Source organism: Mobula hypostoma, chromosome 4 (genome assembly GCF_963921235.1).
Source record: "Mobula hypostoma chromosome 4, sMobHyp1.1, whole genome shotgun sequence".
Taxonomy (NCBI): domain Eukaryota; kingdom Metazoa; phylum Chordata; class Chondrichthyes; order Myliobatiformes; family Myliobatidae; genus Mobula; species Mobula hypostoma.
The window spans coordinates 156245030-156271685 of NC_086100.1; the positions used below are offsets into that span (position 1 = coordinate 156245030).

Here is a 26656-nt window from a genome sequence, read left to right on the forward strand (position 1 = left end):
AAGCTGAAATGTTTGGAACTTACTGAGTTTTAATAGCAGGGCAGTCTCCAGTTCTTGGCAAGCCTTTTGAGCAAAACAGCCTTCCGTTTTTCAACAGGGTGAGAAATGACACCCTGTTATTGCAAGCAAGCAAACTGGAGAGTTCAGCAAACTGCTTGGCCACTGAATGGGTTCCTGACTTCGACAGCTCCTCACAACCACCATGAGGATAAATAAACTGTCAAAGCTCCAGCTTCGCATTCTCTCCAGTCACTGTTACAAAACTGCTCCTGCACATCAGCCTAAGGCCATTTCATGAATAAAATCCACAATATCATAATGTATCACTAATAAAGTGACAAAATATTTCAACTGCTTACATTGATATATCTGACATATTTCAAAGACCCAGAATCAATTATGAGAACTGAAAATCAAATGTCAATACTTACGTACAGCAAAGGGAATAAACAGTTTAGAGATGGAGCACTGGCTTCCCAGGCAAGTGGCTGCCCGACTGAATTTTGTGTTGCTTGCCGTGATTATTCCATGCTTCCTCATGGTGTGTACAATGGACATCTTTGAACCTCATTAGCAAAACTGCCTCAGCAGCTGAACAAATTGCTAACAGCTAGATCCAGTTTATTACTGTATTGAATGGTAGCCTGAAATGTCAACATTCTGTTCCCCCTACCATTATGAACTCTGAAAATGTCAAATTACCCCATCAGGGGTTGTAAATAATGTCTGGAACTTAATTTGCTGAGCATCACACACATATATAATACCTTTATGGCTCTAATCAACAGTCACTGCATTAAAAGTTGTCAACATGGAACATTTCAGGCAGCATCCGCAACACAACATCCTCGTTAATAAAGACCCAGTGCCCTTATTGCTACCTCCCAGTAGATGTGGATCACAATGACTTGAGGAATTCTTCAATACTAATTAAAGCTGCATCAGAATAAAAATCTATGGGTTAGGATTTCATCCTTGGATGTTTGTCCTCAACATGCAATACAGATGCCATTCCTCATTCTGCTCTACTTCTCAAACTCGGTTGTATTGTCTTCATACTTGAAACTTTAACATAATATAAATGTCATATATTGTCCGTAAAGATTTCACCATTAAAAATAAGATCCCCTATTACTTCACTTCTTGGATGTAATAGTGAAGGAGATTTCTCTTTCTTAGTCAAAATTACCTTTCCACAACTGCTCCTTCTTAAAAAGCTGCCAGACCTCCTGCAGGTCTAGCAAACAAAATTTTAACAGTGATCAAATGTTACTTTGTTTTTAAAAGATCCTTTATATTTTTGAAATATGTGTGGGAATTACAGTAGAATTCAGACAGATGGCTGTGTTATGTAGGTATGATAAGGATAGAGGTTCAATCATTCAGTTCATGCCCTGTTGTGTGACATAGGCGAGCATGGTCTTTCCAAGTCCATAACTGCTCTTGGCAATTTTTTTCAACAGAACTGGTTTGCCATTGCCTTCTTCTGGGCAGTGTCTTTACCAGACAGGTAGCCCCAGCCATTATCAATACTCCCCAGAGTGGCGGCATAACCAGGATTTGTGATGCGCACCAGCTGCTCATGCGATCGTCCACCACCTGCTCCCAAATCGGATCCTATGATCCAATCAGGATCACGTGACCCTGATCGGGAGGTGGGGGGGATTGCTAAACAGGTACTACACCTCACACAGGGATGACCTGCAGGCTAGTGGAGGGAAGGAGCACCTTACACCTCCTTTGGTCGAGTCATATCTCCACCACACCACCCAAAGCACAGAGGCAGCATGCCAATGAAAAATTCATTTACAATTCATGCACTCAAGCAGGGAATATTGCAGGTGAAAAAGACCCAAACTCCTGTCAATTCACTGATTTTCTATGATTACCCTAGAGAAGTCTGTAAATCAAGCAGCTTGTTGTCGCTCTCTGAATCACAATGACACCAATTCAAGATTTCCACATCAGGTGATGTGTGGAAATACTGGTTGGTGATAGTAAACATTTATCATCAATGAATTTGCAAGATTCTGCTCATAAAGTAGCTGCAGAATACTCGCTGAGAAAAGTTACCAACTTAACCCAGTATTCATCACAAGATGTATAAAAAATGGTTTTAATATAGTAAACTATCCCAACCTCAAAATTTATGAAATCCTCTGCAGCTTTTGAAGCAAGTTTTCACAAACAACATGAGAATAAAATGTGACGCCTGGTGATCATATTAAAGGAAGAATGTGATTAAGCTTGCAAGGGTGTCTTGTCTTGTCCATACTGCACCAATCACCACCGCTGGGCTATAAACTTGCAGGAGCAATGTGTGGTTAAGTGCTTTGCTCAAGGACACAACATGCTGTCTCGGCTGAGGCTCAAACTCGCAACCTTCAGATCACTAGTCCAACGCCTTAACCACTTGGCCACACGCCAACACAGGTACAAGGGTGTAGAAAATATTCACAGGGCTTAAGTTTACAGGAGCGATGGATAGGCTGGGATTCGTTTCCCTGGAGTGAGGGAGAATGAGGGATAACCTTGCAGAGATTTACATAATGATGAGGGGCATACATAGTGCAAATAATCACAATCTTTTTTTCCACGATAGGGGAATCTAAAAGTAGAACCATGAGTTTAATGTCAGAGGAAAAATATATAAAGGGGATCTGAGGGAAAATCTTTCACACAGTAGATAATGAGGATCTGAAGCGAGCTGCCAAAGGAGGTGGTAGAGGCAGCTGCAGTTACAACATTTAAAAGAGATTTAGAGTTACATAGGAAGGAGAGGGTCAGAGGGATATGAACCAAGTGCAGAAAAATAGGACTAGCAAAGATAAGCACCTCGTTTGGCAATGTTGACTTGAGCCAAAGGGCTTGTTTCTATAAGACCATAAGACCATAAGATTTGGGAGCAGAAGTAGGCCATTCGGCCCATCGAGTCTGCTCCACCATTAAATCATGAGCTGATCCAATTCTTCCAGTCATCCCCACTACCCCCTTCACCCCATATCCTTTGATGCCCTGGCTAATCAAGAAACTATCCATCTCTGCCTTAAATGCACCCAATGACTTGGCTTCCATAGCTGCTCGTGGCAAAAAATTCCACAGATTTGCCACCCTCTGATCAAAGTAATTTCTCCTCACCTCTGTTCTAAATGGACGTCTTTCAATCCTGAGGTCGTACCTTCTTGTCTTAGACCCCCTACCATGGGAAATTACTTTGCCATATCTAATCTGTTCAGGCCTTTTAACATTTGGAATGTTTCACTGAGACTCCCCCCTCATTCTCCTGAACTCCAGGGAATACAGCCCAAGAGATGCCCGATGTTCCTCATATGGTAACCCTTTCATTCCTGGAATCATTCTCGTTTCTGTGTGTTATAATCATGATTCTATGAATAGTCAATAATTAGTTTTACCACTGTTGGCTCAGGAGTAAATATTTGTCAGGATACCAGACAAAATCACTGTCTCTTTTCCAACAATGCCATTGGCTCATTCAGCCTCACATCTGAGATATTTCATCCCTGATTGTTTATCCATATCCTGTTGTGAGTAACTCACATTCTATCAGCTCAGTGCCATTCCACCATCTGTAAGGCACACGTCAGGAGAGTGATTGAATTCTCTCCATTTACCTAGATCCTGCAGCTCCAACAACAGTATGGAGCTCAACAATATCAAGAACAAAGCAGCCCATTAACTGCCCTAAACATTCGTTCTCTCCAGCACCGCCACAGAGTGGGTACAATGTGTATCACCAACAGAATGCACTGCATCTATTCAAGTAGACCGTTCTGACAAACTTTTCCCAGACCTTTAGTCTCCACCAATAAGGAAGACCATGTCAAGCACCATTTTGAACTTCCACAGCAAACAACATCTTGACTTGGAAGTAATATCATTATTCCTCCTTCATCACTGGGTCAAACTCCCTTTTGAAGAGTGCCATGAGATTATCTCCACCAGAAGATAAACAGCCTGTGGCTATTTAAAAAAGTACCTCACTACCACTTCTTCAAGGGCAAATACGGTAAGACAGCAAATGTTAGCCTTACCAGTGATGTTCATCTACTCAGAAGTGAATAAATAAGAAAAGTATTGTTTTGGGGGTAACGCTATTTCAACGAATCATCCCTTTGTTATTGCAGCTAAGCTCAAATTTATCTGAGGCAAGGGTTCAATATATTACCATTCCAGACATGACAATGATAGAATATTCACCAACATTTATACAGCCTACAAGAGTGGCGGTGAGTCTCCCTCTGGGCTTTCCCTCTAACAGTTACATCTCAGCCTTGTAACAAATAAAGCTTGGTGAATAACTTGAAGAAAATGCATAAACCAACAAACCGAATTCATGTAACAGTGTTGGACATTTTTAAGCCTTCGGGTTGTTAGTGTAGATGAGGAATGAATCATGGCTATTTCAGGTATACATTGAAGTTCTATGTGAAATTCTGCTGAAAGAATTCTATATATTAATCTTGATACAATATAGAGGTCAGCAGACTGAGCAACGTGCAGTGTGACACCTGAGAATTTATGACTGCATTCATTACATTTCAATGACTAAGTAAGCAAAGGTCAGTGACAGCGGATATTTTTCATGTACGCATCATTAAGGGACCATTGACCGATGGACTGCCATTGTCCAGTTGAGAGATGTTATCAATTTGTTGAGCAATACTTAAAGTTATTCCAGTCTCTTGTTAAGTTAGTTACATGCTAAAAACTATCAATCTGCAGTTTGGACCAAGCAAGAAAAACCTATCCTACTATTGCAATGACATTGCTTTGCAAAGGAGTATTCAGGACATAACCAGTACTATTGATTCAATGAATTCTATTAGGTAAATTGGAAGAAGTGATGCCAATCTCTCTGCTGCTTTCCAGACACCCTTCAGATATGCAAATGTCATAAAATAATCATTTCTAGCCTAAGAAATGGTTGATACTGTGAAAGATTTCAAATGATACAAAAATATTAGTGTGTTTCAATCAACCTGCTTCCTGAACAACAAATTTGACACATCAAAATTACTCACAATAGTTCAATCCCTGAGACAATTAATTATCTAAAAAGCAAGCCCATTCGATGAAAGAATGAGGAGGAATCTATTTAATTGCATTATTTTTCTGGAACAGTCATATAACCCTCCCATTGTTGGAAGGATGTGTAGACTTCAGAGAGGGTGCAGAAGAGGTTTACCAGGATGCTGCCTGGATTAGAGGGCTTTAAGGAAAAGCTGAAAACTCCTGCGGCAGACCCGACAAAGGTTAACAAGATTATAAGAGGCATAACCAGGGTAGACAGAGAGTATCTTTTTTCTGGATCAAAGTGTCGACCCAAGAGATGTGTAAGCTCAAAGAAGAAATGTGGGGTAGGTATTTTACAAGAGACTGGTGACTGCTTGGTATGTAAATATGGTACAAGCTCTTAAATAAGCATGTGAATGTACAGAAAATGGAGGGATATGAACCCTGTATGAACAGAAGAGATTAACTTATTTAAGTATTGAATTACTAGGTTAATTATTTTGGCAAAATATCATGGGCCAAGGGTCCTACTTCTGTGCTGTATTGTTCTATGTTCTCTATTATAAGTTTACCTAAATTAACACAGCTACTTGAAGGAGCATTTCCTGATAGCAACAGGTAGGTTTGTTAAAGCCATTGGTAGCAGTCTTGCCTCTGAAAGTAAGATTGTTAAAGATAAAGCTAATTCCAGAGCAGACTGAGGAAAAGCTGCATTGACAAATTGTGCCTTCTTTCAGGAGAAATGTTGGGTCATAATGTTGCAGCCAGCAGAACTGCTGCCTCACGGCACCAGTGATCTGGATTCAGTACTGACCTTGCAAATGTACGGATATCATCCAGATGCACCAATTTCTTCTCACATCCCAAAGCAGATAAGTAGGTTGATTGTCCACTATAAAGTTCTCCTAGTTTGTGGTGAACGCTAGAATCTGGAAGGATTTTAGCAGAATGGGAGGGCAAAAATGTGGGAACAGATGCTTTATGGTTAGCGTAGACTAAGGGCCTGCTTTCACATTCTTTTAGTCAAAATAACGTCTCTGTCTACATGTTCAGATAGTTACACAAGGTTTTATAAAATAAGAGATTTCCTATCTCACTGACTCACCACTGATAGAAAGAACTGTTTAAAAAGAAATCCAGAGCAGCATAGCAAGTAACAATTCCTCAGACAAAATTTACTGAAGACTACAACAATTAAGCTAAAACAAAATGTTTTCTTTTGCAAAGCCAAATGTAAAGAAAAGGTCAGTGAGTAAAATGTCTCATAACACCATGAGATTGAACAGTTGAGGTTGGGAAAACTGAAAAGCAAAGAAGGCTTGTAGAGAAAGCATCTTAAATGATTTTAAGAGCAAAATACTGTACTTGCTGGAAACCTAGGATATTAATTAAAATTGGTGGAAATAACCATAATCTATGGAGAGAAAAGCTATTAGTGCTTCAGGTCAATTATTATGACAGGTCATCAACCTAAACAAAACCGGTATACCTCAGAGACCATCTGACCCAAGTATTTCCAGTATTACCCTTTATTCTTAAGCCAATTTTCATTCAGTGTGTTCCTTAAGATGTGGGCAACACTGGGAAGGTAAGATTTATTGTGCATCCTTAATAGCCATGACAGCAAAAAAAAATGTTGAACACATAGTGTGGAACTGGAACCTCCTGTAAATCAGATGTGGTAAGAGGATTAGATTCCTTTGCCTGAGGAACTGGTGAACCAATTGTCTAGTTCTGAAGCTCTCCAACAAATTATTGGATTTTCCAGATTCAAGTGTCCAATTCACCACAGTAAAGTCACAAACGATGCCCAGGGTTACAATCAACAATCACATTGTAAATGCTCAAGAAAATAGCTTTTGACAAGTGTTTTTGAAATCAAGTTGACAATATATGTGGAGGACAATGGCTCAACAATCTACATCTCTAATTCATGCAAAGCTAGGAAGGTCTTTTAGATAGGAATCAGTAACATAATACAGGAATTGGGGATTGATGAGGAGAGGAAAGGGTATGATTGGAGGGAACAATAATCTGGGGCCACATGTGTTCGTAGACTTTGCTCCACGTACAAATTCAGATTTTAAAACATACTTACCTTCTTAGTGGAGGATTACAGTAGTATGTTTAAGAATCACTGATTTGGCTGCATATAAACCACCGCAAATTAAATTTTGGAAAGGTCATCGGCTATCAGCTTTAACTAGTGGAGGAAAGCATATTATTTTAGAGCAGAGGCGCAAGTCACGCTTTGATTGGCCTTTAACAGGGTGAATGTGGCCAACGCACCACATCATATTCGTATGTATCCTATTTGCTATTGGGGATGCTTGTTTTCTGGTATGTATTATTCCCAATTACCAGATGTGGTAATCTAAGTATCTAGTTTCTAAATGCTTTAGGAATGATTTGTTGGATTTGTTGATTCATCTATTAACCACAAAGAGCAGGCTGGGGGCCATAATCCTTTTAGACATTTAGAATTGTGTTTTCCAACTATGTCAGGACCTCCAAACAGTTCACTACATTCTGCTCATCGGCATTTTCTGTAAACCATTAGCAATGTACGCACAGGCAATTTCACCAGAGGCTTTGTGCAAACCCTTTAAACTGTAACATGGTATATTAGAAACTTCCAGCCATTCCTGCAGCATTTTCAGAGAGCCAAGCACAGGGTGAACATTTCAGGTCAACAATCCCACTGATCAGCAGTCATGGGCCTAAAGCTTGGTGTTTTAAAGCTCTTTTGTATTACTCAGCCACCAAACCTTGCTGGAAAAACTCAGTTTAATTGTACAGGTACGTAAAACAAAGAACACAGAAAACAGAACAGTACAGGGCAACACACACATAATGCTGGAGTGCTGCTTTGGATTTCCAGCATCTGCAGAATTTCTTGAGTTTATAAAACAGTACGACAACGTATAGCTCCCTTGACCCACATTATTATGTTGATCTATGGTATATAAATATACTCCACAATCAATCCAACCCTTCTATCCTACATAGCCCATAACCCTCCTTATTCTTTTTCAAAGAGTCGTTTAAGCATTCCTAATGTATCAGCCCCTACCAGTGTGCCCCAGTCACATCACTTACTGGGTAAAAAAAACTTACCTCTGATATCTCACCTAAACATTCCTTCACCCAGGAAGTCTTCTGGTACTAGACATTGTCACTTTGAGAAAAAAGGCATCGCTGTCTACACTATTTAGGCTTTTTATAATCGTATATGCCTCTATCAAGTCACCTATCACCCTCCTTCGCTCCAAGGAGAAAAGCCCTAGCTCACATAAGGAAGAGGTACAGTCAACGTTTCAGGCCAAGACCCTTCGTCAGGACTAACTGAAGGAAGAATTAGTAAGAGATTTGAAAGTGGGAGGGGGAGGGGGAGATCCAAAATGATAGGGGAAGACAGGAGGGGGAAGGATGGAGCCAAGAGCTGGACAGGTGATTGATAAAAGGGATATGAGAGGATCATGGGACCGGAGGCCCAGGGAGAAAGACAAGGTGGGGGGGGGGAACCCAGAGGATGGGCAAGGGGAAGAGTCAGAGGGACAGAGGGAGAAAAAGGAGAGAGAGAGAAAGAATGTGTGTATAAAAATAAATAATGGATGGGGTACGAGGGGGAGGTGGGGCATTAGGGAAGTTAGAGAAGTCAGTGTTCATGCCATCAGGTTGGAGGCTACCCAGACGGAATATAAGGTGTTGTTCTTCAAACCCGAGTGTGGTTTCATCTTTACAGTAGAGGAGGCCATGGATAGATATGTCAGAATGGGAATGGGATGAGGAATTAAAACGTGTGGCCACTGGGAGATCCTGCTTTCTCTGGCGGGCAAAGCGTAGGTGTTCAGCAAAGCGGTCTCCCAGTCTGCGTCAGGTCTCACCAATATATAGGACACATCGGGAGCGCCGGACGCAGTATATCACCCCAGCCCTGGGTACGTGGGAGGATGCTTTGCAGAACACCTACGCTCTGTCCGCCAGAGAAAGCAGGATCTCCCAGTGGCCACACATTTTAATTCCACATCCCATTCCCATTTTGACATGTCTATCCACGGCCTCCTCTACTGTAAAGATGAAGCCACACTCAGGTTGGAGGAACAACACCTTATATTCCATCTGGGTAGCCTCCAACCTGATGGCATGAACATTGACTTCTCCAACTTCCGCTAATGCCCCACCTCACCCTCGTACCCCATCTGTTACTTATTTTTATACACACACTCTTTCTCTCACTCTCCTTTTTCTCCCTCTGTCCCTCTGACTATACCCCTTACCCATCCTCTGGGTTCCCCCCCCCGCCGTCTTTCTCCCTGGACCTCCTATCCCATGATCCTCTCGTATCCCCTTTGCCAATCACCTGTCCAGCTCTTGGCTCCACCCCTCCCCCTCCTGTCTTCTCCTATCATTTTGGATCTCCCCCTCCCCCTCCCACTTTCAAATCCCTTACTCACTCTTCCTTCAGTTAGTCCTGACGAAGAGTCTCGGCCTGAAACGTCGACTGTACCTCTTCCTAGAGATGCTGCCTGGCCTGCTGCGTTCACCAGCAACTTTGATGTGTGTTGCTTGAATTTCCAGCATCTGCAGAATTTCCTGTTGTTTGTGTTTTTAAGCTCACTTAAGCTTTTTTTAAACAAAGGGGGACAGCGCATTTTAAAATATTGATTTTTAATGCAAACATCTCAAGTGTAATAGTGTGGTCAGTTTTACATTAGATGGCAAAGGACAGAACATTGGACCATTAACTCCTTCCTTGCCTTTATTCCACACTTTGCTCCTGTCAGAAAAAGGTCACGCTTTCTCACAAGTTTATGTCATTGTTTTTGCTTCAAAGATCTCTTCCAACCCTTTCCACATAGCCTTCTGTTCCATTTTCTCTTGCACGTGACTCTTTAAAACAGTTTAAATTTGACGTATAGCTATTTGGCTTTGTTTGGTGCAGGTCAGTTACATGCAAGATCTATTACAGATTCAGACTTGCTATCAGACTGAACATACCACCTTTTCAATGGATGGACTGGTTAAAAAATCAGTTCCACAAAGCCAATGCTTCCCTTAAAAACTTGGGCAGTCACTCAGCCATTAGCTCCTGTCTCTTAGTCCTTTCAACTTCAAACTAACCCTCTTGCTTTCCAGATCTTTAATCTTCATTTACAAAAACAGAAGACTCCCATTCAACTTACAAATCCACTTCCTTTGCTTGCTGTTTTTCAGGTGCATCCATCTGATTTATCAAAGGTGATGACTCAATTGAAAGTATGTGGGAGATGAACTTATTGAATGGATGTACAGTATGGCATGTGTGTCTCTGCAAATAAAGTCTAATAGCAACTGATGAAATCTTTGTTAATCTATCTCTCACATCCTTGTATCTTCAATCAGCAATTGTTCCTGTAAACTCTAATTGGTAATAAGAATTAGTACATTAAGAGAGATGAAGCTGGTAATAAAACTGACAACGTTCAAAATACTCAGCAGATCAGGCAGCATCTGTGGAATTTCTTTCATAATTTGTCTTCTTTTGCACATTGATTATTTGTCAGTATTTGTTTTTGCACAGTTTTTCATAAATTATATTGTATTTCTTCATTTTTCTATAAATACCCGCAAGAAAATGAATCTCCAGTTGGTATGTGGTAATGTATACATCCTTCGACAATTTTTTTTTAACTTTGAAGAAAATGAAACTAGCAATTCAGGTTGATGATTTGATTTATCCTATAACCTGCCAGTTTTCCACCCTCTCTAACTTGCAATGCGGTAGTAAGAAGGAAAAATCAATTGTGTTTTAAAAATGCTACCAATTCACAGCCCAGTTTACACTAATGACCACCACCAAAATCTCTCCATTCCACTCATCTTGTCTCCAGCTTTGTTTCAGAGTTGACTCTCCATCCTCAATCCAACTGTCATCCATTTACACCATTTAAACATGTAATCTGTGCTATTCATTTCAAATACAAACCGAAGCAGATCCATGCTGTCACTAAACTTCATCGTTGTCAAACATGCTAATGCACAGTATGCTAACATTGAGGTCTTTGGAATTGAATTTTGAATATGTAGAATCACACAAATCCAATAAAAATTACATTTCCACTTCTGGCATTCAGATCCCACTGACTTCAATACATTCATATCCCACAGTTAACACACCTGAGGGCACGCTTTTACCTTCCTTCTTCCGGGTGAAATATTGGCTTGTGTTGTGGTCAGCCTGGGTCTTTGATACACACACAAAATGCTGGATGAATTCAGCAAGTCAGGCAACATTTATGGAAATGAATAAACAGTCGAAGTTTCAGACCACAAAATAGATGCTACCTGACCTGCTGAGTTCCTCCAGCATTGTATGTGTGTTGCTTTGGATTTCCAGCATGTTTATGATTTGTTGGGTCTTTGATATTATTCAGAGAAGATGAATGGAGTCCCCTTGTGTCATAGAACATAGAACATAGAACAGCACAATGCAGGCACTTTGGCCCACAATGCTGTGCCGAAAATACACTTACTTTAGAAATTACCTAGGGTTACCCATAGCCTTCTATTTTCTAAGTTCCATGTACCTCTTCAAGAGTCTCTTAAAAGACCCTATTGTATCTGCCTCCACCACTGCCACTGGCAGCCCATTCCACACACTCACCACTCTCTGCGTAAAAACTTAACCACTGACATCCCCTGTGTACCTACTTCCAAGCACCTCAAAACTGTGCCCTCATTTCAGCCCTGGGAAAAAGCCTCTGACTATCCACACAATCATCATCTTATACAGGTCCTAACCAAAGTTTACCGATCAATCTAAACTTCCAAAACTCATCAGCAATTTCATTCTTGTGTGTTGGATCTTGGAGTGCACGCATTGGCTTCTGGACCTTAGCTTTGAAATATTGACTGCAGCACTTCAACATAACTCAGTGATTATCAGATTTTTGAATGTGAAGGAGAATATGAAAGGTGCTAGACATAATTAAGTTTGCCGTTGATTTAAAAGAGAAACAAGGATCTAGCAGACATTACACTGAATAACATGTTCTTGCTCCTCATTCTAAATACACATGGAAAAATGCCATTCTCAAGCCCATAAAGAAGCTCAAACCCCAGTTTATGCAGGTCAAAGGTGTCCTAGGACTCAGGATGGCTGGAATTTACAGGGTTCTCTGTGAATGTGGTGCAGCGTATATCAGCCAGATGGTGAAAATCCACAACAAGGAGCATTGGACACGTATCCATTTGGGTTACTCAGAGAAATTGGCAATAGCAGACATTGCATTCACAATGGCCATAGGGCTGATTTCGATGGCACAAAATTACTGTGCTGCGTCAATGGCTCTTGGGACTGCCTGGTGAAGGAAGCCATTGGAATGGGAATACAGAATAAAGATCTCAACAAAAACAAAGGTCTGGCTCTAAGTAAGAACTGGAATACAGTTTTAAACAAGGTGGGACAGCGGAAACCTGATTGGTTGAGGACTAACCAATCAGGAGGGTTGGACAACGGAAATTGAATATTTATGTCACCAGACTAGACGTTCATAGATATCATCCCTGATGAAGATGACAAAGTTTGTCATTGAAACGTCACTTAAAATCAACAGCTGGACCTGTCCGGAAGCCGAGAAGAATTTATGCGTTATATACGCCGGGAAAGCACTAAATCCTTTTTCATTTACCTCTGCGGAAAGGTAGTTCACCACAATATTCATCACTTTGTATCATTCCATAAAGAGAAGGTGAGGCTTCTTTGTTCTTTAGCCTTCCTTCTGAGATGCCAGACAAGGACATCATGACTAAGCTCACGAGGTTGCATTCTGCAGTGGTTTCTCCAGCGGCTAAACGCTTTCTGTGATGTGCTGGCCAGGCATTGATTAGGGAGCATATCCATTACATCAAAGCCTCTCGGAACATCAAAGCGAACAGACGACTATCCGTTCACCTGGAACTGTCAGCCTTCTTGTCTCCTAGTGCTTGGGAGTACATCGAGAGGTTCACTGCTGCCCAAGGTGAACTAGTTTCACACAGGAGCACCGTGGGTCAGGAAATACAAAACTATCCTAACTAAAGTACAGCCATCCCACCACTGGACCCAGAAAGGACTGTCATCATCAAACGAGGCAAAGCATCAACTAGATCGGTCCTCGCCAAGGAGCTAAACTTCACACCAGTCCTCAGAACTACACTTTGTCAGGACTACATTGGCAGAGTAGAGCAAGCAATATGAAAACTATCACTGGATAGTGCGGAGGAGGGTAAGGATGAAAGTCTGTATGTCCCTAAAAAGGGCTGTTTTGTCAAGACCGAACATCACACAAGGAGAGCAACTGGCTCTCCAGGCACTACAGCGACACCCAGTCGTTATGATTTTACCAGCAGACAAAGGAAATGTGATGTTCCCAATGTCCTCAGAGGAATACCACTGGAAAGTCAGACAGATTCTGGACAATCCCACCCACTGAGTTCTAGTGAGCATTTCACTAGTACTTTAATTTTCTAATATTTAAAGCAACAGAAACCTCAAAAAATTACTGCATGCAACATACTTGTGGAGAACGTAAAACATGGATTTGATTGTGAGGAAGACCTCCACTTTACTGAAGAAATCCAGACTGTCAACAAACATATGCAAGATACTTCTACCTCAGACCTGGTATCACCAATGCGTTATCAACTCCCTAAGATATACAAGGAGGGCTTCCCCCCCCCCCCCAAGGCCTATCGTCAGTGCAATAGACTCCCCAACTTACTACCTTGCTGAGCATTTAACGACCACACCGTCTCTCTTTGTTGAGCACTGTGAGCATCACATCACAAGTTCAGGCGACTTTGAAAAACAATAACCAACATCCAGCTGACCCCGGAGAACATAATGGTCAGTTTTGATGTGGTTTCCCTGTTCACGAGAGATCCCATTAAGGACAGCTTGGTCCTCCCATGGTCAAGATTTGACAAGGGTACCACTGACCTTTTTGAACACACCCTTACATCGACGTACTTCCTCTATAAGGGAACTACTGTGAACAAACCCTTGGGACCACCCTTGTCACTAGCTAGTCCTAATTTCTACATGGTGAACTCTGAGGAGAGGGCTCTGAGTTAGTCACTGTTATGCCCCAAATGCTTCTTCACATACGTCAATGACACCTTTGTAGTTTTGCCTCATGGACTCCAGGCATTCCAACAGTTCTACAACTAGCTGAACAGAATGCATCCAAATATTCAACTTACGGTGAAGATGGAGAAGAATGGTCGCTTCCCTTTCCTGGACATTCTAATATGACGGAAACCAGATGGTAGCCTCCGGCATGGCATCTGTTGGAAACCCACTCACTCAGATGCATACCTCAACAGTAACGGCCACCATCACGCCTCCCAGTGTAGAATGGTTCTTTCTACTTTGATTAGCTATGCAAAAATTATTTCAGACCTGGAGAGTCTCCACGAGGAAATAAGACAATATTTATAGAATGGCTACAAGGTGAAGGAAATCAATTGAGCCTTTGAAGGGTCAATGGAAAAACCAGGAAACCTAACAATGAGAAGGAAGCCATCGCTACTGCCTGTCCTCCCAATATTTCCACAGTTTCTGGAAGGATCACCAGGATCTTGAAGAAACACCAACTGGATAAATAGCATCCTGAAACCCGTAAGGAAGCTCAAATCCCAGATTATGTGGGTCAAAAATGACTGTGACTCAGGACAGCTGGCGTTGACAGGATTCCCTGTGAAAGCAAAGCAGCATATATCAGCCAGACAGAGCATATGGCATTGACAGGACTCCCTGTGAAAGCGAAACGGCGTATATCGGCCAGATGGAGCACATATTGGAAACCTGCATCATGGAGCATTGGAAGTGTATCTCTTTGGGTTACTCAGAGAAATCGATGTGGGAGAACATTGCATATGCAATGACCACAGGACTGACCTGGACAGCACAAAAGTACTGTGCTGCGCCAAAGGCTTTTGGGGCTGCCTAGTGAAGGAAGCCATTGAAATAAGACTAGATAAGTAGGATTTCATGAAAGACGATTTCACGGAATATGATTTTAAACCAGATCAGTAAGCAGAAAGTTGATTGGTTGAGGACTAACCAAACAGGAGGGATGGACAATGGAAGTTGAGTATATATATATCACCAGACTAGACTTGCCTAGACATCATCCCTGTGAAGATGGCAGAGTGTAACATCGATTGAAACATCGATTAAAATCAACACCTGGACCCAGATGGAAGCTAGAGAAGAGTTTATGCAATGTGGAAAACTATTAGAATTAACTTTTTCATGCTCTGGAAGTTCCCGAAATGTTTTGCCTTCTGCTTACACTCATTCAGCAAAGAAATACCCTGAATGGTTGGGAGAGGCTGCCTATTGAGGGTAGCTTTGGACAGACTGTGGCAAATGCTTCTGAGGTGTTGGTCTCAGGGTTGCATTCTGATCAGTAAGTTCAGTGTGGTCTTTGCTCAGGACTACCAGCACCTGCTCCATGTGTTAACAGAACATCTAGATTCCACAGTCTCCTGATAAATGTCCCAGTGAATGGTAGGGAGACCTCTAAGATCCACTTGGCCATTCTCTCAGTCCTTTGTAGGGACTTCTGATCCATCTGGGGATGCAGCTTTTCAGGACATGCTCAATGGTGCTCCTGTAAAATTCTATTAAGATGGGGAGGGGGTTCCTCACTTACCTCAATCTCCTCAGGAAGTGGAGGCACTGCGATGCCCTCTTACTCAGGAAGTTGATATTAAGCGACCAGGTGAGGTCATCCGTGATGTTAACTCCCAGGAACTTGCTGCACATAACTCTCTCTATGGAGCAACCATATATGCACAGAGGTGGACGGTTCACCTGCACCTTCCTAAAGTCCACAATCATTTCCTTAGTCTTCTCCACATTCAGACTTAGGTTGTTGTTCTCACATCAGTCCACCAGCTGTTCCACTTCTTCTCTCTACTCTGACTCATCATCATTGTTGATGAAGCCAGCCACTGCTGTGTCATCCGCAATCTTAACAACATGTTTTGAGTTGAATCCTGCGACAGCTGTGTGAACAACAGCCTTTACTAAAAAATCTCTACACTTACTATCACCATTACAAGAAAAATTGTGTGATGGTCAAACGTTAATTTATTAATTCCATCACAATGAATCTGTTCATGTTCAAGGAAAGGTAAGAAGAATCAATAGAAAATCTGCAGATGCTGCAAATCTGGGCAACACACACAAAATTCTGGAGGAATTCAGCAGGCCAAGCAGCATCTATGGAAAAGTGTACAGTCGACGTTTCGGGCCGAGATCCTTCAGCAGGACTGAAGGAAAAAATATGAGTAGATAAAAAAAGGTGGGGTGGGGGGAGAGAGAAAAACACAAGGTAATAGGTGAAATCAGGAAGGGGAGGGTAAATTAAAGAGCTGGGAAGTAGGTGGGTGAAAGAGATACAGGGCTAGAGAAGGGGGAGTCTGATAGGAGAGGACAGAAGGCCATAGAAGAAAAAAAAAGGGGGATGGAGCACCAGAGGGAGGGGATGGGCAGGCAAGGAGATGAGAGAGGGAAATGGGAATGGGAATGGGGAATGGTGAAGGGGGTCATTACCGGAAGTTCAAGATATTGATGTCCATGCCATCAGGTTGGAGGTTACCCAGACGGAATATAAGGTGTTGTTCCTCCAACCTGAGTGTGGTTTCTCCTCATCATGACAGTAGAGGAGGCCATGAATTGACATATCAGAATGGGAATGTGAAGTGGAATTAAAATGGGTGGCCACTGGGAGATCCCGCTCTTTGACAGATGGAGTGTAGCTGCTCGGTGAAGCTGTCTCCCGATCTACGTCGGGTCTCTCTGATAAACAGGAGGCCACACTGGGAGCACAGGACAGTAGATGATCCCAAAAGCCTCACAGGTGAAGTGTCACCTCACCTGGAAGGACTGTTTGGGGTCCTGAATGGTAGTGAGGGAGGAGGTATAGGTGCGGATGTAGCACTTGTTCTGCTTACAAGGGTAAGTGTCAGGAGGGAGACACTTTGAAGTATAATTGCCAGGAGGAAGAATTTGCTTTTGTTGCTGTTATACAAAATTCAGAGAAAACACTTTATTATGCATTCTGTTGTTGCTTTACCTTGTACTACCACAGTGCACTGTTGTAATGAATTGATCTGCATGGATAGTAGGCAAGGCAGGTTTTTTTACTGTACCTCGGTACATGTGACAATGATACACCAATTAACCAACTCACTATTTGAATAGCCTGGCCAAGATCCCTCTATTAACACTAATTTTTAAACAAAAACAGCATTTGGTCACAGTAACATTGCCTGTGGGATCTGTTGTACATAGATTGGCCACTACATTTCCCACATTACAATACTGGCTACGAGGGCTTGGGGTCATCCTGAAAGAGATACGAAAGGGCTAAATAAATCTTAGTTTTCCTTTTATAAGCTGACACAGTATTGTTGACATGCCAAGCTAAACCCCATTAGTTTTGTTCGCCATCCTATATGGTCACATTCAAGCTTTAGAATTATACATATGGGTGCACTGCTGGTTTTACTGTGATTCTGGTTTTTCATAGGTTCTGTAAATCCACGGCACAGAAATTGAAGGAGGAATTTCTTTGAAACCAGCCCTAGCACATCAATCATCCTGCCTGCAGAACCTGCTCCTCTCTCTCATGACATAAATCTCAATTTCCAAAATGTTGCAGTTTTACTTTGTATCTTTCACTTGACTACTAATCTATTCCAAAAAAAAACACTTCCAAAACTAGCACTCCAAACTTTTATAAATTTCAATTTAGAAGTAAACATTCATTCATTTAGTAACTCGTGGTTTGTCCTTGGTCACTGAGACATCACAATATGGATTTTAAATGGAATCAATTCCTGTTCCCCAAGGATACAGTCAATCTATTCAATGAGCAACTGAACTGCACCAAACAAACAGGTTCCAGTTCAATTCTTCATCTCTATGTTTGGCTTATGGAAATACACAATGGTAATTGACTTCAGTATCCCTGAGTGAAGTAGCAGAGACACAAGTTGTCACGGATCTCAATTGAATCTCTTGCTAATACTGTTTTGCTCTTGGACAGGGAGATTCAGGATTAAGACCCAGAAACAATGAGGAAACGTGATAAAACCGCACTAGTTTGATTACATATCTGATGGGAGGCTTTCATGGAATGACCTACAAATCTTCCACGTCAGTGCATTTGGTCAGTGGAAAAGAAAGCTTATTTTTCTTTTTTTTATTAAATTATATGCATTTAAGAATAAAATCCCACTGCATTTTTACTGATATGGCTAAAAATGGATTTTTGCACAGAATAAAACCCTTGTGGTGTTGCCCATCCCCGGCTGAGTGGACCTAACAAAAATCATGAAAAATAGAAAACTATTTGAAGGTTGTATTAGTGTACATCAGTTAGTTCATTAATAAACACAATGTTTAAGAGATGAATCTTATTTTCAAACATATATCTAAGAAAGCAAACTAAACATCATGCATGTATTTTCACCTGTACAATCATGTGGGACAGGTTATATCAAACAAAAAGTAAGATTGCTTTTTTCTGATACATTGATCCAGTAAGCTGGTGCTTAAACAAGGATAAAAGATAATGGAAGACCATGAGCACAAGGTGTATTGAATATAACTTATTTAGGTTTAGAATTTCCTAACCTTTTGCAATGATTCAATCAACCTTGACTAAGTTTTCTCAATATCATTACCGTAAAGGGAAAAAAAACACTCTAGCACTTAATATGTATCTGCAATTCTATAAAAGAATTAGGAAACTACACACATTTTAGAATTGTTAATCAACATAAATGTAAATAATTTCAAACAAAAAGCATTTAAAATTATTGCTGTATTTTCTACATATCTGAAGTAAAAATGGCAAAACTTCTTACAATACATGCTAAAACATAGAACATAGAACAGTACAGACAGAAACAGGCCTTTCAGTCCATGATGTTGTGCTGAACTAATTAAATTAAACTAAAAATCAAAGGCCCAACTAAACTAATCCCATCCGTCTATACACTGTCTATATCCTTCAACTCCCTGCAAATTCATATGGCTACTTAAGAGCCTCTGGAGTGCTCCTGGCAGTGGATTCCAGGCACCTGCCATTCTCTGCACGAAATATTTGCCCTGCTCATGCATGCCCATTGGTATTAGACACCTGAGAGCCCTGGGGAAAAGATGCCAGCTCTTTATGACTCTCATAATCTTATAAAACTCTATCATATGTCTCCTTAGTCTCTGCCAATCCAAAGAAAACAACATAATTTTGTCCAACCTCTCCTTATAGCACATGCACTCTCTTCCAGATACCACCCTCGTAAGCCTCTTCTGCACACTCTCTAAAGCTTGACATCTTTCCTTTAATAGGGTGACCAGAACTAGAAAAAAATACTCCATATGTGTGTATGGCCTAACTATAGTTTTCAAAAGTTGTGACCTAACTTCCCAACTCTTAAACTCAGTTCCTTGACTAATAAAGGCAAGCATACCCCACACCTTCTCCACCATCCCATCAACTATGGAGGTGGACCCCAACGTCGCTGTGCACATCAGTACTGTAAAAGGTTCTTCCCATTAACAGTGTACTGTCCTTTGCCTTTAATCTCCCAAAGTGCAACACTTCACATTTGGCGAAGTTAAACTCTATGTGCCATTTCTCCGCCAATATCTGCAACTGAACTATATCACATTGCATACTTCGGTAACCTTCTACACTATCTACAACACCACCAATCTTTATATTGTCTGCAGACTTCCTAACACACCTGCCTGATGTTTTCATCCAAGTCATTAATATAACACCAGAGGACCCAGTACAACAACCTGTGAAACCAGCTCGTCATAGACCTCCTGCCATAATAAGTCCCATCAATTGCTAGGCTCTGTCTTCAATGGGCAAATCAAATCTGAATCCAAATGGCCAATTCACATCAGATGCCATGCAGCTTAATCTTCTGGATGTCTCCCATGAAGGATCTAGTCAAATACCCTACCAAGTCCATATAGGCAGCATCTACAGCTCCACTTCCATCAATCACCTCCACAAAAAACTCAATCAAGTTAGTATGACATGACTTGCCCCGCACAAAACCATGTTGATTATCCCTAATTAGGCCATAGTTTTTTTAAATGCTCATAAAGCCTCCTTGACCTGTTCTGGCTTCTTTATAAGCCTCAACAGCTCTATTTAATTTTAGCTTCCTAAACCTTACATATGCTTCCTTTTCCTTTTCGACTAAATTCACCACTTCTCTCAACATCCAAGGTTCCCTTACCTTGCCGTCCTTGTCCTTCCATCTTACTGGGATATAGTTTCCTATTGCACTGTTATGCTGCCACAAAACAACAAACTTCACAGCATATATCAATGATAGTAAATCTGATTCTCATCCCCTAAAACATTGAACCCCCAGAACAATAAATTCTGAATGATATCTGTCATTAGTTTAAATTCATTAAACAATACATTTCAAATTCATCAACAAATCGCAGGAATATCTGTGCTGCACTATTTTCTCAATATTTAGTGCCAGAATCTATTTCAGAAGATTAGACACTTCTTAATTATGATGTGGTGTGTACATGCTCGTTTATGATTACTGCCTCATATTCACTGACTCTTAAGATACCTTTTCCCTCATGGAGTATTCTAAAAATAACGCTTTGAAATCCAAATAGTAGAAAAGAGAACAAAAAGTTTAGGCTAACCTAAACAATTTTTATATTAAACGAATGTTGCTTGAGAGCATATGCCAAATCCAGAATCAGTCACATTGCATGAAGTAATTTTCTGGTTGCATGAATAGAATATGAAAATATTTATTTGAAAAAATTGATAAATCTTTTACGACAGTAGTGCTTTCATATTGAGTTTCACTTTAGCTCATTCATCAACTTGGCTAGCTTTTACCATTTAGCTGCCAATGAATCTGCAACTTAGCAGTTCAGTCCTAGAGTCATTGAACACAAAGGGAGACCACGCCATCCAAATGTAAGCCAGCACTGCAAAATACCTTGCTCATTGGACCAACTTTCTCCTACTGTTTTGCCAATTTACTTTTAAATAATTTGTACTTATTTTCCCTTTTAGTGATTATTTTCTACGCGAGTATTAAGTTTCACGAGCTACTTTATCATAGGCCCAGTTAAAAACTCTTCTGCTACCCAGCTACAAACCATATCATAAATGTCAAAGTAAATGTTTACACAAGATATCTGAAAGTTCTCCAATAATGTTATGCAAAAACTGCACAGCAAGGTTTTAGCACTCGCTAATATTGAACTTATCACTAGAAAGTGTTTTGCAGAACAAGCATTTAAAATCAAGGCTTTCAAACAACATATATAAATGACAATAGTTATTACAAAATATGTTGTGTCCTATTAATTATAATTTGCTAAATAGTCTGATTCAAACACTTTAACAAAGCTGAGCATTATTTTTGTGATATTGCTTGTAGCTTGGCTGCAATAAGATTTTTAACTTGGCTCATAAGATTATAGTTCTCAGAACCTGACACTCCATTACTAAATCAGTTGATGACGGGGGGAGGCAAACATGAATTGCTTAAAGGAAATTGGCAAAGCTAAATGGAAAGAGCGGATGAGTGGGCCTAATGAGACACATCATTTAAAGTGCTGGCAGTAGTTTGGCAGAAGTGGAAGGGAGTCAAAAGACCTCACTTTGTGCATTAAGTTTCTAGGATTAAGGTACTACCTGTTGCAAGTTTTAGCCACACCATTATACCACTCAACTTTAAAATATTTTATTATCATCTGTAAGCAAATAATATAAAAACAAATGGAAATAATTCATAAACTGAACATATATTCCCATTTTTCAAACCTGTTTCAGGTCATTGCTGGGTGTTTTCCATTAGACTTACCTGCGAGGAAGCCTATACTATTACTAACGTCTGTCCAGCTGTTCCTCTTCATGCCAAACCTCACCTCACCTGAATTTCATAGATTAAAGGCTGTTCTGCTTTTTTATATAACTGGGACTTATAAATGAAAAATGTTGTGCTGCTTCCCATCAATTTGTTGCAATCACAGAGAATACGTGCTTGTCTTTGATTCTGTACTTTTGCAGCTCTCGCACTCTCTGCCAATAGAAATCATTGATCCCTATTCACACAAAGGAAGCCAGCACTGCACTTGTGCTACTGATACAATGAAGGCATTTAACTGCTGAGAATCAAGCCACATAGTGTAAGCATTTCCAAATGATCATCAATGGATTCGCCCTCCCAAGAAAAATTCCACAGAGTGGCAGAGGTAAAGGGTTAATAGTGTTAAGTTGCAAAATCTCTAGTGACAAAATTTCTAACAGTAGATATGTTTCCAACTGCAGTTAATTTCAGCCAGGTATTGTATACATGTTTACACATTTAACTGCCTTAATAGAAGTTAGTACAATTATTTAAATGTTAAAACAACTATTTAGTCAAATGTTTGTTGAGACCCAGTCAGTGATTTTAAAGATAAGAACAAATCTCTGTTGGATGCAGCCTGAGTAGTTATGCGATCCCATCACAGTCAATGTGTTCCACAGCATTGTCTGTATACAGTCAATGAACCAATGACTATATTTTAACACTGTCGCTGAACACTACATGCCGACTTCCAACACTCTACCTCAATGAGCTTCTTCAATTAAATACACTGGCACATGTTGAAAGGTTACTATTTTATGTCGCCATTCACTGTGGATCAGCAATCATTAATCAGCAGTCATCAATTCTATCCAGTAGCTTCACAAACTTAATTTTAACACTCTGATCAGAATTCTGACAACAATCTGCTGAGTTGTATGACATAAATTTGGGATTTTGAGATGAGGGTGCTTAAGTGTGAATATGAAATCATTTGTGAAACATTATAATACAGCCAAAACCACAGTATGCCTGAAATGATTAACTTGTTGCAGGGAATGTTAATAGAATGAAGTCAGAAGTAGAGGTGATTGATATAAATTGGATGGAGGATCAGAGGGCATGTAAGACTCAGTCATTGAAATGATGGATTTCAGTCACATGGCTGTAAGAAACCGCTGTATTTACATTATGAAGCTTTGAATAACATCAGATCTCCGTACAGTACTGTGATCACAGACACTGAGGGCAACTCACAACAATATACTCTGTTTTAAAAACAACTAAGAGGGATCCAAACAAAACCCTTTGGACACAGAAGGCTCAATATGTTTTCCCCCAAATATAATCAGAGCAAGTAAAAACTTAATTAAACGCTTCTCTTGCTGGTATTTGTCCGTGTCCTGCAGTATTGGTTGGAGATTGGCCAATATTCTGAACAACCAAATAATCTATCACGGTAACAGCAATTTTCTATTAGCATAATTGCACGATCCAGGACACTTTCTGAGAGGCTTTAAAGCTGGACAGAGGGCCATAATAGCGGATGACAAACTCTAATCAAAGCTCGAGGTTGTAAACAATATCAAAGAGAGAAGGCATGTAATTTTCTGTACGTTCTCCCATGAAACAGCCACACACAGCTCTCATCACTACCCCAGACCAGCATTAACGAATATGGCGTTCATCCTAGGCCAACATCTGTGAACATTTTTGCCATTCTCAATAGGCACGCTCCATCAATTCAGGAAACAACAATTAGTTTCAACATCTGTCAGGTCTTCACCTTTTATGCCCACACTCCTGTTAACCCTTTCATTTTGCTTGCTTACGAACCCCGCTCATCAGTTCTAACAACTAAGCTTCCAGAGTAAGTCGCAAACTCCAAGAGTAAGCTTTACAGAGGATGCGCTGTATCCGAAAAGGACAAAATAGCTTTACAGAAACATCAAATCAGAGTTTTGCTTCCCTCCATGAAGCCTTGAGAAGGTGTATTGTGTGTGCATCCGATTTCAATCTGAAAACAGCGTCAAAACTACTTATTTCTATTTTGAAATGTAGTCCTAACTTGGGTCTTCGTGCAACTTAATTCAATACACTGCCACAGCTTCTAAGTTTACTGGAGGAGAAAATGAAAGTCATCAAAGTCTTCAGCAGCGTCACGGCGAGCAGAGAAACCGCTAGAGCGCGGCGGGAGACACCAAATTTCAAACCTCGAGTATCTGATGTAATACTGTACAGGTTCCCAAAGCCATTAAATGCTGCTTATGAATATATGTACACTGGGACAACCTCGGGCAGGGAATACCATGCAGGCATATTTACATATTTACAAGCACTAGTTAAATATTCTGTCGGTAAGAGGATCAGAATTTTTTTTAAAAACCCTGAAATTAAGATTAGCACATCCTCCCGCAGAGCCATTCTGTTGCTTTTATGCATATCGATATATGCGGTGATATCGACTATTGGGGAATCAGCGCGTTCAGTCTTCATATTCAAGGCAGACACGCGATTGGGAAATCTGCTTCAGCGTTCCTCGTATAACACACGATGCCACTAACAGCACTCAACACCAGCACGAACCCAGCAATTAGCACTAAAGGAGTGTCCCCCCACCCCCCCCCCCATGCCTCCGTGAGGTCAGAGTTTGGGAGAACCAGAGGAAGGTCGTCACATACTCTTGACTACTCAGGAAAATGCTGAGCACTGCAATTGTCAAGATGAACCGGAGCGGAGGGTCTGGGAAGCAAGCAGTGGCGGAGAAGACAAAATAACAGGCAGCAGTAACTACTAGCATTGCACTGAAAGCAGTGCCAAACCATAAACTGGGGGCGTCTAACTGTACGAAAGATTAAAATGTATATTTTTCCCTGGTTATTAAATCGCACTTGAAGTATTCCCTCTTCATAAGAAGACATCACAAGTACTTTTGTCAGAACCGGGTTGCAGCGTTCAGCACCACGGCTGGTGGAAAGTTCCCTGCATCCGACCGCCGTTTCCCAGTCCTTCATACGGTATCTCACTTTAATTATTTATTTTGCTTTGGGGTTTAACACAGTATCGTTCACGACAATAATTAAACGCAGCGTAAGCAGGAGCTTTAACACAAAAAAAAAACGGGCGAGAGAACGCGACTCACCGTCGACCGCCAGACCGGCTCTCTTTCGGGGATGCTACTGCCCGCAAAATATCTGCAGAGCCACTTCAAATCTCCCCTGAACCCTCCGCTGGAGCAGTGGCAAGACGAGCCCGCCCTGAGATAACCTGGCGTTTCATTTCAGTACCTGCCAGTACACGCTGTTGCATGCCCACCAATTATAACACGTTTCATTTGTCTCTTCACCCACCGATACCTCGCTGGCTCTCTCTACCACCGAACCCAGGCTACACCGTAGCTCAAACCTTCACTCTCCTTGGCTTTTTTTTACTTAGAGTGGGGTAAATGTCAGTGCGTTCGTGCTAGGAGGAAACCCACATTCTTCACACAGGTGCATAAACATTTCACTCATCTCCTGCAAGTGAGACCCGCTGCCTGACTGGAGAGGCAGTGGTCAGTGACTGCGGCGTTTATTCTGATCAGTCCAGGTTGGGTGGCTTATGGTTGTTGGCGGGAGAAGATTGGCATTTTGCACCCTTCTCTAGTTCACTGGCCGGGTCTATAGTTTGGCGGAATAATTCCACCTGTCTCTAGAAAGCTTAGCGTAAATCTGACGAAATGTCAGACTTCACATGACCTCTGAGCAAAGTTTGTTCCTCGTACCTTCATTTAAACTGAGCCTTGCCGAAATTTAAAAGTCAAACCCGTTTTTCCGCAAAATACTGTGAAACACATTGCTAAAACCAAATACGTTTCAATGCATACACGTGACACGGTAAGACCCAGCCAAAAAATCTGTCTAAAAAAATTACATTTCACCATTAATAGGACACCGTACAATGCCCCAACGTTCGAGGGGAAGGTGGCTGAGAAGATGCAGATAATCAGACTGCTGTGAGGATAAGAGAGAGGTTAAAGAGTTGCACTTATTATCTGAATAGTAGCTTCAAATAATCCTCACCAACTTCAGACAACAACCAGAGAGACAACAAGAGGAGGGTTCAATGTGAACCTCCAAAAATGCATACACCTCCTTATTTGCAAATAAATAACTTTTTATAAACAAACTCAGACAGACAGAACACTGTATTCCACGGGAATGGAGGGGGGTCTTGAACGCAAAGAAGGGTATTGCAGTGGGTATGAGGTAACAGAGACATCTTCAGCTGGGTAGGAGATGAAGTTACATTTGAAAGGGGAGTATTAACCCTTTATTCATTTCAACGGAGGACTCACCACATCCCGCACATAGAATCTTACTGACGTCCTTCTTGACGCTCCTGGCTGTTTCCAGTGGCGGGTGGGATGTTCGGAATGTATCCGTGGAGTTGGTGGGGTCCATGAAGAAGATATACCTCATTCCCGGCTTCAGGCAGCCGTGAAACCCCGCTGCGTGGATCCACACCAGGCGGTCCCTCTTCAGACCCCCTGCCTTCAGTGGCCACACCCGGTGCACCCTCACCTGGACCCCGGGCACCTCGCCCGCTTCAGTCCTGCCACCGGCGCCTCGCTGTCCCGTTCCGCCGGCAACCTCCTGGACTTTGCCCTCGATCACCACGCCGGAACTTGAAGCCAGTTGCTGCACGGAGCTGGGGTTCGGGGGATGAGAGCAGGAGCCTAGCG

The 26656-nt window shown here is 41.4% G+C and overlaps 1 protein-coding gene across 2 annotated transcripts in view; it reads right to left on the minus strand.

Annotated features, from left to right (window-relative positions):
* nrg1 (neuregulin 1) overlaps positions 1 to 26358 on the minus strand; it is a 931591-nt gene extending 905233 nt beyond the window's left edge. The window contains exon 1 of one of the 2 annotated variants that reach the window (XM_063046786.1): positions 26270 to 26358. The gene's annotated coding sequence lies outside the window, so the exon portion shown is untranslated. Of the gene's footprint in view, positions 1 to 25075; positions 25203 to 26269 lie in introns of those variants that run through there. The other variant, XM_063046785.1, reaches the window with a different exon arrangement.
* Positions 26359 to 26656: the final 298 nt, after the last annotated feature.